Raw genomic sequence first — 10825 nt, 5'->3', positions numbered from 1 at the left:
ATGCCCCAAGCCTGTCAGTGTTTAAGAGGCATTTGGACAATGCCCTTAATAACACGCTTTAACTTTGGGTCTGCCCTGAATTGTTCAGGCAGTTGGACTAGATAGATGATTGTAGGTCCCTTCCAACTGAAAATATTCTATTCTAATTCAAAAGGCCAAAAATCCTCCTGATCTTAACTGGATCACTAGAATAGTACAACTAAGACACACCAGCTTATATAGCCAACTTCACCCAAAGGAATGGTTTCCTTTAGCATCAGATCTGGTTACTTTTGCCTTCCCAGACCAAATGACCAGATACCCATTTGCAGATAGCTCATACAAAACAGTTCTTAGCACAAGTCCAGAGTGAGGCTTGAATCATAATAAGAAAAATTAATCATTCTGCTTCATGCACTTCCATATGTAATTACTATTACAGATCTGAGCTGAAGGCAGTTACACAATTTATCTACACATTTCTCTCCCATGCCTTCAGTGTCAGCCTTAATTAACAGAATCCAAGAGCACTGACTGCATTTGATTTCAACTGCAAACATACTCTGTTTAGGGACTGACCAAGTCCATTCATGTCAGGGAACTGCATAATTGTCATGGAATTGTAATAGAAAAACGTAAGCTTTTAGTGCCAACAGGACAACAGGCAACTGACACATCCATATAACTACTTTACCTATGGTCACTTCAGCTTACACTAAGTGCTTTTCCTCTCAAATACACCTTCCTGCCAAAGACAGCTGATTATTTATTTGCCTAGAATTCTTCAGTGTGCATTGTGTATCATCTTGCTCACGTGTACAAGCTGCTGCACTGACACTTTAAAATCCTAGAGAGACAAAAAGATAAAACAATGACTATAGAAACAAGTACCCCTCGCAAGTGCAGTAAACTGCAGAAGAATTATCGTTTCTTCTCATTCATGCTTGTATGGATTGGCTATGCAAACACAGGAGTAGATGTTAATTCATAATGGTTCTGCACAAGCTGCTGCGAAATAAGCTCTAGAGAAAGAGTAGTGAAGCTGAAGCGCTGTAAGAAAATCTCAGGTATTGTATATTTTATGTCTCTGTCGAGCTACCGCACGGTAATGTCTAGTAGAGAACTGCACAGAACAACCAAATCTCTCCTGAATATTTCATCAGGGATGTCCATCTCAGAGTTCTTAACAAATTTGGGACAATTGTGTTAAATTCACTTATAAAGTAATCTCTGTAAAATGTATTTCAGAAGACTCACTCTGCCTGGTTGCCTAAATAAAAAAAAAAATAGTACTCTTCAAAAATGAGTCTAGAAGCATTGATACCCATTAATGGGTAGCACTCTTCTGCTTGGCTGATAAGCACGTGGCTACTCATTGGCTGAAAAGAATCCATTTAACCTACATTTTTAGTTACTTATTTCACTTTGGTGAAATAAAATAATGAGATTAATCTGGTGCAATGGAAAACAAAAGCCAAGGAAGCCATTTAGACTAGTAAAATTTTCAGAAGTGGGTACAGGTCTTTGTGAGAGTTCACACTAATCACTGCCAGTCTGATCTTTTTTCATTGCTATGCTTCAATTAGCACCTCAGGAAAAAGCAATTCAGTGCAAGGTTTTCATCAGGGGAGACTTGTCCTCTTCTCACATAACTGTAAAGCTAACCAGTGTAGTAATTTCCAGCAGGCAATTCCTTTCAGCCTCTACACAGAGCAGACAATGGCTACTAAATTAAAACACCAGTTTGCTAACCAATTACCAATTAAAACCCACCTCTTAGCAATTTATAAGATAAATAAGAAGCTGTATTATGTCAAAACTTTATCATGACAATAGAGTTGAAACCACCCAGCTTTACTATAGTATTATTATAATGAAACACAAATCTAAATGCTATACAATTGAAAGAATAGGGATACCATCAGAATAGAAGGATCCGATAGGGTTAAAATATTGCTTCATTCTTATGAAATAATTTTTTAGAGCTTCTCTTGGGATACATATTCTGGGTTCTGACTGCTTATATTCAGAATTTTTTTATATCAAAAAAATAAGCAAGCAATTAGCAAATTACCACTACAATTATATGCATGGGAATTTGAGGGCAAAATATAGTCAGAAACAGTATCTCTATTTCCAGCTGCAAAAGCAAAAAAGGGTTTTCTACAGTGCTGGACAAGCTTGTGTGAAAGACCCGCAGCAAAAACAATATTGCTGATTAATGCTCTGCTAAGAATTTATTTTTCAGACGACTGTCATTGACGTAAGCCTTCTCTTACCAAGAAACGGCTTCAAAGCACAATGAGAAAAAGTAATAAATGAACACATCTCAAAAAGTGAAGTAGTCCATCTTGCTTGTTGTGAAGAAAAATAAGGTTTCTTTTCAGTAGCTATGCAAAAGGATCAGCATGGATCTAAGCATGCTGCTGAACGGCAAGGAGGAATATTGAAATACCTAAGTGTGCCCTGTTCAGGCAGCCATCATGGTACATCAGTGCTTCTTCTTACAACAAATATTCCCACCAATGTAAAACTAAGTCTTTGAGAGCTAACTAGTATACATCTTCATAACACCACCATAGGTAACAACAGATGAAATTATCATCTGCTGAATCGCTTACCACAGTTAGAGAGACAGGGTCTGGCATTCAGTCTGTAACAGTATTATGTCCTAGAAATTCATACAGATTTACTCTCTTTGATACTATAGAAAGCACTTAAGTACTCAATCTTCCATTCACCATGTCTTTTGGGAAAGGCTCACAACTCTCACTGCTCTCTGCGTTCAGCCCATGCCTGTAGGAATGGAGCACAACATGGATGGGCAGATCCCAGCATATTTAAGATATTTCATTCCATACCCACTCCATACCAATGTGGGAATCTGAACACATTTTGCACAAGAAGGGAGCATATGGGCTGGGTTTGTTTTACTCAATTTTTTTTCCCCAAGAGCATCTCCTAGGGAGAACAGCTTTGTGCATACTGCTGTTCAGAACAGTCCGTCCCAACAGGAAAAGATGACACCAAGGGAAGAATTGTTTACTGCCATATAGAAAAGATTTCAAAACTGAGCCTCTTGTAACGGAAGCAGCCTTAATAAATATCAGCCAAGATATCCAAATTGACAAAAGCATGGCCACAAACTTACTGAATTTAACAACACATCCCAGAGATTAAAAATTAATTGGCAGATGCCAAAGGGGAAAAAAAGTGATGCGGCATATTGCATCTTTTTGTGACAGATGGTTTCAAATGGATTAATGAGGTGAGTGCTGAATTTCTAGGTTGTGGTTAATATTTAACCTCTAAGATTTTTATACCTGAGTGGTAAAGAGGCCTACCTAATTGAACTGTTGGAAACACTGTGCTAATTTAAAGAGTATCTTCCAAATGAAAAAAATTAATAGATATTGGGGAAAAGGGGGGGGGGGAGGGAGTAGAAAGACCTTGTCACAACACTGGCATGGAATTGGAAATTCAATTTTTCCCCTCTGAGAAGCTATGATGAGGAGAGAGACACAGACTACATGAGCTCATATTATACTATGTCAGTCAAACGAAGAAAAAGAAAAGGATCAGTAAGATACATAATTTTTTTCCCTTCATTTCTAGACAATTTTAGAACGGTAAAAACTTACCTTTCCCTAAAAAAAGAAAAGACCCAAACCAAAAGAAAGCTCATCTGCAATAATTAATCTTGTCAGTGCACTTAGGACATCATAAAAGTTACTTGCTTGATATAACCAGCAGACATGGCATGTCTTCAATACCTCTTCAACATCTCCAAATTTTCACGGTTCATTTGGCTAGGAAGTTACAGGAAAGTGTATCGCTTTACAGTAGGCAGAACCTTTCAGACACTAAACTAAATCGGCAAATAGTTGTAAGCAAGACCTAAAGTCAGGGTTTGTGGCTAAAACAATTTGAATTGGATTTATATGTGCAGAGTTGCTGGTTAAACACTTCAGAGTGATTACTAATATTCATTGTCATTTACATTTTGAAGTAACTACTGGAAATGCACTGTACAACAGTATCTACAAAAATTCAAAGATGAATGAGAGCAAAATCAAATGAGGAATATAAACATTCTTAGTGTAAATATTTACCATCCTAACAAAAATAATTATTAGGACACTCCATTTCATTATCTTCCTCCTGCGTTTATTCTTTTCCTGAAATACAGATGAAGTCATTCTGGAGTGACCTACCGTAATATTGAACACCCTGCATTTCTCCAAGAAAATGGAAAAAATAATGCCTGTTTCACACACTCTTATATTGTAGCTATTTCCACAGTATCTGGTTCACAGAGAGCCTGCATAGGCCACAGGTAACTCCATGGCACATCCTAATCTTTGAAGAGTATAGGGAGTATTCATTATTCTCTAATAAACTAAGAAGAAAAAGATTAAGAAACAAATGATTCTATCTTTAAAAAAAAAGTTAATGATGAGAATAACAAATTTCTTTTGGCTTCAGAATTCTTAAAGAGAAAAATTTAAAACATTTTCACTTTTTTTGCTAATAGACCAATAATAGATTCGTGCTGTGGTAACCACAGACAGAAAACACAGTCACTAGACCTTGCCTACGGAAAGCCAACTATGAACAGCTGAAACACAAATGCTCTTGGAAGGACCTCTGCCTCGGTCATACAATTTCCTTGCTTAAAATCCATCTTTCTGCAGCATATTTGAGAACTAATGACCAACATGCCACACCCAACTGCATCCCATTTTACATGGTTCTGACTGCAAATCAACGCAGGGCTCAATACCCCAGGCACCATCTGGTTCTGTTCCAGGGCAACGAGAGGGGATCTATATCTTTGTCTTCAGTGTGGGCTGGGCTATACATTGTACGAATCAAATGTCCCTAAGGGTTTTTTCTTGACAGAAAGGGGTAAGAATGTCCTTAATATTGTATTAATACTGCCAAGTAATTTGTGACAAAATGAAAGATTGATACTGTAATTCAAACTGCAGTCCATATGTCTGTTCACCCCTCTTTACAAATTCTTTATAGGAAGCATTCATTTCCATGAATTGTTATATAATGTATTTTTGTAACTTTTGGAGAAGAAAAAAATATACATATATGTAATATACATAAATACATACATAGATATATTAAAACATTCCATATATGTTTAGATATTTTATATAAAATATATTTTGATGTAAATAAAATGCAGAATATGCTCCTTGATGATTGGCAATAACCGCAGCATTTGCCAGATTTGTCTTTCGTGCTCTCTTTCAGCATATCCCAGGTAGACATTCAAGAGGTAAAATAATTAGTCAAACTGGAATACATGGTGATTATCCAAAATGGTACTTAGAATTCTGCTCTAATAAATGTGATGAAACCCTTAATGACTTCAAGCAGTAAAGGGAGGGGGAATGGATGGAAGAGAGTTTGAAGCTGTTTTCATTATGAAAACTGACAGCTCTTGGTTCCAATTTCACCCCAAACTGCCATAGCGATTAACATTTTTCTTCCAAAGACACATTTTTATAAGAGATTACGTTTTCCTCTGAAAGCAGAAGAGCTCCATTCAAAGACATTCCCATTTGTTGTTGTCAGATTCTGCCTAACCGGGCTGAGAGCCTACTGTAGCTCTGCAGATCTGTGACCTGCACTTCACTCCCTCCAGGCACTATAAATAATTTCCATGGAAACAGCACTGAAGAAGATATCTGCAAGCCAAGAAGATATCTATAGCCTTTCTGTTAGATTTATGTCTTTTGTTTTTTCCTCTCTATTTTCTCAGTTAAACCAACATTAAATACATTTATTTTATAAAATACTTTACACACACAACTAAAGTTATAAAAAAAAAAGAAAGATACAGGGCAAAAAAACTGAAGGAGATTCCTACTCCGCAAAATGTATGTATCTATCTATAGATTATCTTCACATCCTGCATTCCCATTTGCCCCGAGGAAAGAGTACATAGCATCTACACTGCACTTTTTTCACGCAAGGAAAAATTCTCCCTTAGTCATCAGGGCTGGAGCTAATCATCTGTATAAGGTATTTAATGAAGACTGTTCTAATTCACACCTTGATGAGGCTGAGAAGAAAAGTAGATACATGTGAAATCAAAGCTGAAGGGCTCTGAAACAGCCTCATCAGACCACAAAGGGAGGAATGGAGCACAGTGGAATGCACTGCAGCCTAGCCAAGTGCAAACCTGCAGCTCTTCGGGCCTGGATGTTAATTTATCACACAGTGAAAATCAGCTAACTTCCAGCCACTTCTCTTTCAGCAATGGAAGGATAATGCTCAACGTGTGGATGCAGTAAAGACAATCTGGAAATCTACCAAACCCTGTTCCCTCATGATCCCCCAAATAATGAGAGTCCATGTATATTGGAGGTGTACAGTACTCCCTCTTTCTCCCCCTGGCCACAAGAATACCAGGGAGGGCTTTAGGCCCTCCCTGCAAACCGTGCAGCTGGTATTGTTGCCATTGTCCACTGAAGCTGCAGATGACTAGTCCCAAGTTATAAGAGTCTCCTTACTCCAAGATCAGCCTACAGATACGGGGAGAAACAGAGATTGCCTTTTCTCTCCTTTGGCTGGGCTTGTACAACTTGCCTGTAGCTTAGGAGACAAAGGAAGCGAGTCCAAGCAACAGATCAAAACTCAAAAACAAGCATCTAAGGAGAAATAACTGTAATCACTGCTTTGTTTTTTTTCAGTATAACAATAGTTGCCACTGAACATAACAATAAATTCAAATCATTATTCTTAGCTGCATTACAGGAATTTTTTGGAGCTCCTTTTCCCCTCCATGCTCTTCCTGTAGGATCTAGTTCATCCTCGCATAAGCTTTGAGTGTTGACCATGAGGTTTTTCTTCATTAAAACACATCAGATTCCACATCATCTTTTACATTTTTGTCTGTATTTTAATCTCTTTTTTTATGATCCAAAATATTGCTCTCACATTAGGAAGAATTCGTACAGTTCATAGTACTATCAACATTAGCATTAAAAATAATGACTTAGGCTTCCTCAAGCCACTGCTCTAAAGCAAAGACCTCTTTAAGAAAAGATTGTATTAAAACACATCAGATTCCACATCATCTTTTACATTTTTGTCTGTATTTTAATCTCTTTTTTTATGATCCAAAATATTGCTCTCACATTAGGAAGAATTCGTACAGTTCATAGTACTATCAACATTAGCATTAAAAATAATGACTTAGGCTTCCTCAAGCCACTGCTCTAAAGCAAAGACCTCTTTAAGAAAAGATTGTCTACTAGTACATACGCCATTAGCTGTACTCATCTTTTAAGGCTTCTGTTTATTTATTATAAATACTTATTTATTTACAGTTCATAGTACTATCAACATTAGCATTAAAAATAATGACTTAGGCTTCCTCAAGCCACTGCTCTAAAGCAAAGACCTCTTTAAGAAAAGATTGTCTACTAGTACATACGCCATTAGCTGTACTCATCTTTTAAGGCTTCTGTTTATTTATTATAAATAATCTTATTTATTAACTTAATAAATAAGTTAACTTCTCTGTGCCTTGTCTTACCACTCTGAGTATCTCATAATAATTACCAATATTCTTTCACAGAATTATTAAGAAGGTTAATTAATTAATGTTTCTAGCACTCCTGAGATTCTCAGGTGAAAAAGCAGTACATATAAGAAGGGCTTTGAAGAAACTTTGAATTCATTGTCATAATCACAATTAAATCAAGGAGAAATTTTATATTGTTATTCTCAAATTCTCTTTCCTTCAGTTCACTATTTTATTTTTTCTACAAGTTGCCATTTGCTGCAAAGTATCTTAACAGATTTGAAATTCCATATTATAACTTGCTTTAGAAAAAATGTAAACTGCATCCAACACACATTAATCAATTGTACCTAGGCAACATAGGTGAGGTTAGATCATGCTTTTGCAGTTCACCTCTGTGCAAAGAGATGGACACAGCACCTTTCATCTGTTTCATTCTTGGAAGTAGCCACATTAGATCAAAAAAAGATGCATAGCAGCATAATTGTTCCTTAACTCCTGACACCAGCCAGATACTTCATCAGAATCTGTTCACTGGGAACAGGAACTCACAACAACATATTAAATCTACCCTCATCTTCCTGCCACTGTAGATATGTACTTTGACATTCAGCCCCTAGTTTCTCCAGTCAATCATTCTGAATTAACAACAGAGTAATAAACTATTTTATAAAATATGGTCTAGACATTAAAAAAAAAAAAAAAAAATAATCAAGAATATGTTGATTAAGAAACAGTAAAAAAAAAAGAAGAAGAAGAAATTCAACTCCACTATATTGTGTATATCAAATATATGCTGGTTTCCTTCTGGCAGTTTTCAGTAGAAAGACAGTCCTTTCATTTACTTAAAGTTAAGTGAATGTTCCTGAGAGACATCCTTTTAGTGTCTGTAACAATTATCTAATAAGAAATCTTATAAAGTACAGCAAGATAAATAATTTTCAGAATCATGTTCAGAATTTAAGTTCCTGTCATTTGATTCATCAGAGATTACAGACTCTTAGTAAAAACAGATGGTCTTGTTTTAACTTTCTGAATACCTGATTATTAGCTAATAAGCTTAAATAGCTTAATATTCTGACATTAACTTAAAACCAAGATATTACCTTTAAGAAAAAAGTTTCCAGAAGGATAAAATGCAGGTTTGGCCACTGAAATACACACCTTCAAGAAATACACGCAATTATGACAACAGTGTACACGCTTTCAGTATTCTCTTGATTTTTATTTACCACTGAATCTGAGGCAGGTTCTGACCTCTGTTATATCCAGGGTAACCCCATAGATTTATTTCACTAACCTGAATCTGATTTTAGCTTTATAATTCAGAGTTTGGACTTACTTTTATTATTTAAGCATACTTTAGCCATATTAATATATTTCATTGTCGTACAACTATATTTGCCCTGTATGTAAGTACTTATGAGTTCATATACTACCTGTTTTAACTTCTCATCTGATGTGGAAATACAGACCAATTAGATATACCGGCGGCTTCCACCGCTTACTGAGCTTCCTGAGCAGCACCACCGTGAACCCCATGCTACCGCTGCAAGAGTACCATGCAGTCCAGCCTTGGACAACCCAAGGGAAGAAAATGAGACATAAGCCACTGGCAAAACAGAACTGTCTCTGCAGCTGCTTTTAAAAAATTCCGGTTTTCTGCCAAATGTTTTTAGCTGAAAACTTTCTGACTTTGTGTTTCAGCCAACTGTGAAACTCCCACACGCAAAGCCACTTTCTGAATTGTTCTACTGAGGAAAAAAAAAGTAAAAGCATTGTTTCTGGCTTCCACTTTGGATATTTATACTTCTGGAAGTTAGTGCATACTAATATGCCTGAGGAAATTTTTCCCTCTAGTACTTTTTTCAGTTTGCCTTACACAGACCTTCATCTGTTCCTTGCTAACTCATTCCCTTTGAAATAAAGTAGTCAGAGATTCCCCCACCGCCCCTTCATTTTGGCCCCTTCAAGTTGCTGCAGCAGCAGAAAATTGTTAGGTTTTTACCTCCAGTAGCCAGTGGGGAAAGCTTAAAACATGAAACAAACGGAACTATAAGCAAAAATGAAGGGAAATGAAAAGAATCTTAATAAACATTTTTATTCTCTTTTTGGGGGGCTGACTCATGATGTTGGAATGAATGAGGCCAGTAATAACAGTAAAATATTTCATTTTCACTCTGTTTATAGGACCAAAAAAAGGTCTTACCAGACCAGAGCTGTTTGATACAAGTTACTACTTTTCTGCACTTAAATAAGTGAGATTTCTGAAAAATAAGTGAGATTTCTTAAAAAGTTTTAGCACTTAAAGCGCTTGACAGATGTTAGAAATATAATTATATATATAATTATATATAATTTAGATACATAAATTATGTTGATATCTTATTTAAAATATATAGAATTTTTATATATTATTATAGTAATACATGCCTATATGTTATACATATAGATACATTGTATATTTATATTAAAATATCATATCTATTTGTGTCTTTTTAAGGGGAAGTTAGCATAATCTGATCCATAACCTTTAAGAGTATCTTGGATTCCATCTAAATGTATAGAAAATAACTAAAGATGGTATCACAGTTATGTAAGTGTTATAGTCACGGTGAAAATATAGGAACACATTCACCTCTACAGCACTGATGCAGAAGGTTTAGGGCGACTTAATAGAGCCTTTCAATACCTGCGACAAGGTTCTTGGGAAGATAAAGTGTTTTAGAGATGCCTGGCAGGAGGATGAGACAACAGACACGAACTAAAATGGGAGGTTCTGACCTGACATTAGGAAAATAGTTTTTGACAGTGACAGGACACTGAAGCAGTGAAACAGGTTGCCCAGGTAGCCCAAGAAGTCTCCACACTTGGAGGTTTTCAAAACCCTGAGAAACCTACTTTGAACTCAGTGCAGACCCTGCTCTGAGAAATGGGTTGGACTGGATCCTGGGTCCCATCCAACCTGCATGAGTCTGTCAGTCTATGGCATGTCTGTATAAAAGCCAAAAGTATAGTTTCTTACACATATAGAATCATAGAAGAGTTTTGGTTGGAAGGGACCTCTAAAGGTCATCTAGTCCAACCCCCCTGCCGTGGGCAGGGACATCTTCAACTAGATCAGGTTGCTCAGAGCCCCGTCCAGCCTGACCTGGAATGTTTCCAGGGATGGGGCATCCACCACCTCTCTGGGCAACCTGTGCCAGTGCTTCACCACCCTCAGCGTAAAAAATTTCTTCCTTATATCTAGTCTAAATCTACCCTCTTTTAGTTTAAAACTACTATCCTTTGTCCTGT

The sequence above is a fragment of the Aptenodytes forsteri genome, unplaced genomic scaffold (assembly GCF_000699145.1).
Source record: "Aptenodytes forsteri isolate BGI_AS27 unplaced genomic scaffold, ASM69914v1 Scaffold237, whole genome shotgun sequence".
NCBI classification, from domain to species: domain Eukaryota; kingdom Metazoa; phylum Chordata; class Aves; order Sphenisciformes; family Spheniscidae; genus Aptenodytes; species Aptenodytes forsteri.
The sequence above is the reverse complement of the archived record's forward strand: the minus strand, read 5'-3'. Positions refer to the sequence as shown.